This window comes from Magallana gigas, chromosome 2 (genome assembly GCF_963853765.1).
Source record: "Magallana gigas chromosome 2, xbMagGiga1.1, whole genome shotgun sequence".
Classification (NCBI taxonomy): Eukaryota; Metazoa; Mollusca; class Bivalvia; order Ostreida; family Ostreidae; genus Magallana; species Magallana gigas.
The window spans coordinates 16,804,913-16,812,375 of record NC_088854.1 but is presented as its reverse complement, the minus strand read 5'-3'; positions in this window follow the sequence as shown (position 1 = coordinate 16,812,375).

The following is a 7,463-nucleotide window of genomic DNA, read 5'->3' as shown; positions in this document are numbered from 1 at the left end:
AACTATGATAATAGTTCTGCTTATATACATATATTTGCTATGTTTAATTGGGTCATAGAAAACTATTTTATTTTTAGAGCACTTTACTCTAATTACTATTATACAGTGTAGTTATTTTATCCATTTAACAATTATCTTCCATCTTTTATGGATAAAGTTTAATGTTGTATTTAAATGCCTTAAGTTTGAAGAGTTGCTAGAGAGAATTTGAAGGCAAAGCAATGTAATTTATTTGATTTTTAGCTCATCTGAGCTGAAAGCTCAAGTGAGCTTTTTTGATCATTTTTTGTCTGGCGTTCATCTGTCTGTCTGTCCATCTGTCTTGTTATATATAGTAGGTTAGTATATTATTAGAATATTCTGGACTATTCTGTAAACTTTTTACATTTTTGACTCCTTTTCCAGAACCACTGGGCTGATTTCAACCAAACTTGGCACAAAGCATACTTTGGTAAAGGAGATTCAAGTTTGTTAAAATGAAGGGCAACACCCTCTTTCTAAGGGAGATAATTAAGAAATATTAAAAATTTGTTGGTTTCTTCTTCTTCTCCAAAACAAAATGGCCAAAAAAACTGTATTTTGTGTGGAAGCATACTCAAGTAGTGAAGATTCAAGTTTATTCAAAGCATGATCCCCGGGGGTAGGATGGGGCCAAAATCAGGGGTCGAATTTTACATAGGAATATAGGGAGAAAAGTCCTTAAAAATCAATCAGCCAGTAAAGCTGTAACTTGTGTACATGTAGAAGCTTCCTCAGGTAGAGATGATTCAAGTTTGTTCAAAACATGATCTCCAGGGGTATGATGGGACCACAGTTGGGTGTCAAATTTTTGCGTAGCTAGGATTATATTGAGAAAAATCTTTAGAAATCTTCTTCTCAAAAGTTAATTGGCCAGAAAAGCTGTAACTTGTGTGGAAGCATCCTCAGGTAGAGTTGATTCAAATTCTATCAAATTATGATCCTGGGGGTAAGGTGGGGCCACAACTGGGGGTCGAATTTTTACATAGGTATGTATAGGGAAATATCTTCTCAAAATTCAATCCACCAAAAAAGCTTTAACTTGTGTGGAAGCACCCTCAGGTATTGTAGAATCAAGTCTCTACAAATGATGATCTCCAGGGGTATGGTGGGGCCACATTTGGGGGTCAAATTTTTACATAGGAATATAAATAAATATATATATATATATATATATATATATATATATATATATATATATATATATATATATATATATATATATATATATATAATTCAGGCTTGGGGTAATGCTAAATGTAATGGTAATGCATTGCAATGCATTACATGTTTTCAAAGTAATGCTAGTAATGTGTAATGCCTCAAAATTAGCATTACAAGTAATGCTAATGTAATGCATTACTTTCAAAAATCTAGTGTAATGCTGGCATTACATGGCATTACTTTGCATTACTATGCATATTTATGCATGTTCACTTTAAAAAAATTGATGAATAAATGAATAGTTGAAATTAAATTTGATAAAATTTATTTTTAAAGAAGAAAGAAATAATTCTAATTAAAAAAAAAAATGTTTAATTGACAAGTACATGTTTTATTAAAATAGGTTTTTTTTAAATTCATTTTTGAATTGTTTATATTACTAAAGATAACAGCACAATTTCATAACATTTTTAAGAGTGTTGTTATTAAGAGTTTTTAATCATTTAAACAATTTACTCCAATTAGTTTGCACTTCAATAAGAAATGTGTCAACAACACACTATGCCCCCAGAATAATCTAAGTATCAAAACAATCTATTGTTATAAGAAGTGCTAAACACCCCAATCCCCTTCCCTTCGCTATGTCACAATAGAATAGGAGACAGACATGCACCTTTAAAAGCAAAATGAATGCACTGTCCATCCATGATGAAAATCAATATCACTTCCAATATTATAACCCATTTGAAAATAATCTTATTTTTTTCCTTTCTCTTTCTCTCTGTCTCTTTGTCTCTCTCTCTCGCTCTTGTATATTAATTACACAGTACATTAGTTTGGACTGATAGAAAATACAAGATTCATGTATTTAATCTATTATTGCACTTAATATATCCTAAGATAAAGATCGTCAAACAATATTTTCCAGCCCAAGCTTTTACTGCTCTTGCAAAACATTTATTTAGTATAGCCCGGAAGATGGATGCATTTAAAAGATGAACCCTTTGAAACTTCGATCATAAGTGCAACAGCAATCTTTTGTCTTAAAGTGTCCTCCGTAAAAAGAAATACGATTAAAATATATTAAGAAATATAACTGGGAAAAATCATCTGTTTATAAATTAATAAAATTAAGTGTCCAAAATTATAAAGATTTGTGTAATCTGGGGATATATCTATATTTAGCTTTTAAAAACCGCAACATTATTTCATAAATTGTTTTTTGTTACGCATGTTATCCTGTGTCTCTATTTCATATCTGATATTGTATCATGCCAAATGTCTATAAATATCATTTTACTTATGTAATATGTTGTTCATAATGCCACAAGATGATTATGTATTGAGCAAATAAAGAATGACTCTTGTTTATTCATTGGATTTGAACCTGATACTGAGCATGAAGCTGTAGATATGTTAAAGAGTGTTGTATATTTAAAACATTTGCAAAAACTCTTTATTAGTTTTACTTTAAAAAAAAAAGTAATGGTAATGGTAATGCATTACTTTACTCATGTAATGGTAATGTAATGCATTACTTCAAGAAAATCAAGTAATGGTAATGGTAATTTAATGCCCAAATTCATGAAGTAATGGTAATGTAATGCATTACTTTACAATGTAATTCGCCCCAAGCCTGATATATATATATATATATATATATATATATATATATATATATATATATATATATATATATATATATATATAGCAAAAATGTTTTAAAATCTTTTTCTCAAAATTCAACTGGCAAAAAAACCTGAAACTTGTATGGTAGAATTCTCAAGTAGTGTAGATTCAAGTTTGTTCATACCATGAACCCGGGGGTAGATTGAGGCCACAGTGGGGGGTCGAATGCATAGGAATATATCCAGAAAAATCTTCTCAAAAATCATTTGGCCAGAAAAGCTGTAATTTGTGTGGAAGCACCCTCAGGTAGTGTAGATTTTAGTTTTTTTTCAAATCTTGATCCCCGGGAGTACGGTGGGGCAACAATTGGGGGTAGAATTTTACATACATTGTAGGAATGTGTAGAGAAATATCTTCTCAAAAATCAATTGGCCAGAAAAGTTGTGACTTGATTAGAAGCATCCTCAGGTAGTGTAGTGCAGGCTTGGGGTAATGCTAAATGTAATGGTAATGCATTGCAATGCATTACATGTTTTGAAAGCAATGCTAGTAGTGTGTAATGCCACAAAATTAGCATTACAAGTAATGGTAATGTAATTCATTACTTTCCAAAATCTAGTGTAATGCTGGCATTACATGGCATTACTTTGCATTACATTGCTTTTTTATGCATGTTCACTTTAAAAAATGTGATGAATAAATGAATAGTTGAATTTGACTAAATTTATTTTTCAAGAAGAAAGAAATAATTCTTGAGATAAAAACGTTTTAATTGTATTATCAAAAAAGATTTTTAAAAATTCATTTTTGAATTGTTAATATTACTAAATATAACAGCACAATTTCATAACATTTTTAAGAGTGTTGTTATTAAGAGTTTTTAATCATTTAAACAATTTACTCCAATTAGTTTGCGCTTCAATAAGAAATGTGTCAACAACACACTATGCCCCCAGGATAATCTAAGTATCAAAACAATCTATTGTTATAAGAAGTGCTAAACACCCCAATCCCATTCCCTTCGCTATGTCCCAATAGAATAGGAGACAGACATGCACCTTTAAAAGCAAAATGAATGCACTGTACATCCATGATGAAAATCAATATCACTTCCATTATTATAACCCATTTGAAAATAATTTTACTTACTTATTCTCTCTCTCTCTCTCTTTCTCTCGACTCTCTCTCTCTCTCTCTCCTCTTGTATATTAAGTACACTGTACATGGTTAGTTTGGACTGATAGAAAATACAAGATTCATAGCCTAAGATAAAGATTGTCAAACAGTACTTTTCAGTCCAAGCTTCGACTGTTCCTGTAAAACATTTATTTAGTAAAGCTGGGAAGATTTTCAAACTAACAAGATGCAGTTAAAAGATGATCCCTTTGAAACTTTGATCATAAAGTGCAAGAGCAATCTTTTGTCTTAAAGTGTCCTCAGTAGAAAGAAATACGATTCAAATACAGTATCTTAAGAAATATAACTGGGAAAAACCATCTGTTTATGAATTAATACAATTAAGTGTCCAAAATTATAAAGATTTGTGTAATCTGGGGAAATATCTCTATTCAGCTTTTAATAACCGCAACATTATTCCATAAATTGTTTTTTGTTATGCATGTAATTCTGCATCTCTATTTCGTATCTGACATTGTATCATGGCAAATGTCTATGAATATATAAATGTCTACCGGTATATATATATTACTTATTTAATGTTCATAATGCCACAATATGATTATATATTGAGCAAATAAAAGACTGACACTTGTATACATGCAGTCATTGAATTTGAACCTGATACTGAGCATGAACCTGTAGATATGTTAAAGAGTGTTTTATATTTGAAACATTTGCAAAAACTCTTTCTAGTTTTACATTATTTTTTAAAAGTAATGGTAATGGTAATGCATTACTTTACTCATGTAATGGTAATGTAATGCATTACTTCAAGAAAATCAAGTAATGGTAATGGTAATTTAATGCCCAAATTCATGAAGTAATGGTAATGTAATGCATTACTTTACAATGTAATTTGCCCCAAGCCTGGTGTAGTGTAATATACCGGTATATATAGAAAAAAATCTTTAAAATCAAATGAAAAATGAAGAGACCATAATGGGGGGGGGGGTCAAATTTTTGCATAGGAAATAAATTTGATTATTCTAAAAAATATAATATTGATAATATGCAAGCATACTGACATTTGTTGATTCTCATTTGTTTAGACTGTGGCCCTGGATAACTCTTGGGCCGCACAAGGGGTTCAAAGTTTGATGTAGGTTTATATTTATATGAACAGTTGTTCTTAAGATCTTTTTGAGAATGGAAATGCTCAATATGTGATGTAAACTATGAACTATTCTAGATACAAAAGGGGCTCAACATAAGAACATCTGTAGAAAAATTTGAAATTTTTTTAATACCTGATCTATTTTACTTATTCATTGTCCCGATATTTTGGATATTATTTCATAAAGCTGATTTTATGTCTATTTTTGCTCAGGTGAGCGATGTGGCCCATTGGCCTTTTGTTTTTTCAACAAATAAAAATATAAAAAAAATTAAAAGGTTTTTTCCCCAATACGTGAAAAGTGTGCAAATTTCCGTAGGGAGGATTCGAGGGATAATTACATACATGTCTGCCAGAAGGAGGGGTTTGGGGTGGACCGTTGGATAAATGTGTTTGACGGGGTGGGGGTCCGAGGCCTGTTTTTGACTTTGTTTGATAAGTCCAGTGGCTAAGTTCTGTAAGTCTGTACACAATAAATGGTAAACTAATACATGCCTTTTGTGGCTGTGTTGAATTACTATCTAATTTATCACTAGTATTTTGAAAACATTCCAAAGATAAGGTTCTATCTTATTTTGAATTATACAATGTACTACGAAGAACAAAATATTTTTGTGTATAACATTGTATCTTGCCGCAGAATAGGGATCCTAGAACCCTAATGTGGAGAATTCATCAAAAACGATGTTGTTTGTAATGTTTTTACGTGATGGCCTCTTATACCATTAAGATAAACGAACCTTCTCCATCGTGAACTTCCGTAATTAGAAAGGTTATCCCGTTCACAATATTATCTAGTAAGTTTTTTCTTTGAAATTTATAAGAACAAATGACTCCGGAAAATTAATAGAAGGATGACCTTGCAGATACCTTGTTTTCATTTTATCATTTATTTCTCATTTTATTCAATGAAACAAATATATACAAAAAAGCATTTGACTTTGGCTAGAAACCGAATGAATGTAAACCGTTTTTTCTTGTGGCCAGTTTATATTTATGTTCGTAGTAAAATTCGATGAATTAAATTGGTTGATTAATGACATTGAACATGCATACCGATATGTAATTTTAGTTGTGTCATTATGTCATTAACAATAAATCTAAAAGCTCTTGGTCTTGCATACAAACTATTGAACTTCGGACCAAAACACGCTGTATATTGTATAGGGAATAGTGTCATCTCCGACACGTTTCCCCGTAAATAAGTGCTGTTAATGTCCATTCAAGGAACATACCATGCGGTTTCATCTTTTAAAAGACGAATGATGTGAAAAGAAAATGAAATCTGGCAAAGCAGTATACAGAAACCATTTGTCACTGTCTCGGAGGTTCTCCTATTTTAAATATGAAATTCACGATGAAGGCGAAACATGTGTGTAAAAGTCGGTAAAAGATTTTTTATTCTGATTACAAGGTCATTGTACAACAGAACATACAAATGAAACCAAACCAGAATCTTTTGGCGCCTCAACAAAACCGTCAATTTTTAAAAATGTGTTTCTGAAGTCCGGTTCCCGATTTGGAATATATTGTAGTTTCTTTTGCAACACGGACCGAGGCCTCATTCTTCTCTTGGAAGTCCAGTGACAAAGGCTTAATGTCTACAGGTGTTATTATTCTGGCCAAGTTGACTTTAAAATACATGTAGTTGTAAAATGAAATGTCGTAAGACGAAGGCAATGTTAGTCCTTTATTTCATGTCTTTTCTGAATACTTGCAAAGTTATGGAGACTTATCGTTTTAAATCACCTGCATCAACTGTACGACTAAAGGAAGCAATACCGACAGCCTGGTGAAAATGGTTCTCATCAGATGGGAGGCATTCTGTTATCCACAGAGACTGTACCTAGAACTATCGATGTAGTCGAAAAATTTGACTCTACGACGGATCAGTATAGTTTAACAGGCTTAACAAGATAATTCTACAAATTAATTTACACTCTTTACTATTCGCTGATACTCTTTTTACAACCGAATGTTGAAGTGAGCTTTGCTGATCATCACCTGATGTCCGTCGTCCGTGCGTTTTCTCCTTCCAGTTGGCCGTCCTTTCTTCTTTTTAAGTCGCACTAATTTTCCTAAATTTGCTGGCCTTAATTAAACTAACCATATCCTTTAGGAGAAAGTTTCACTTACGAAAACAGGGCGGTGCCCTAAAATAATCTACTCAAGAACCATTTATAATTTATAATTATTATGACTTATTATTAAGCTTCTATGCGTATTGAAGATTAAAAAAAAATATTTTAACCGTTAATCTCCGGACCATACTGGGGTCCAAAGAGGGGTTAAAATTCAAAAGTAGAAATAGAAGGTTTTCATTTTCTTAATGGTAATAACATGGACCGATATTGCACCA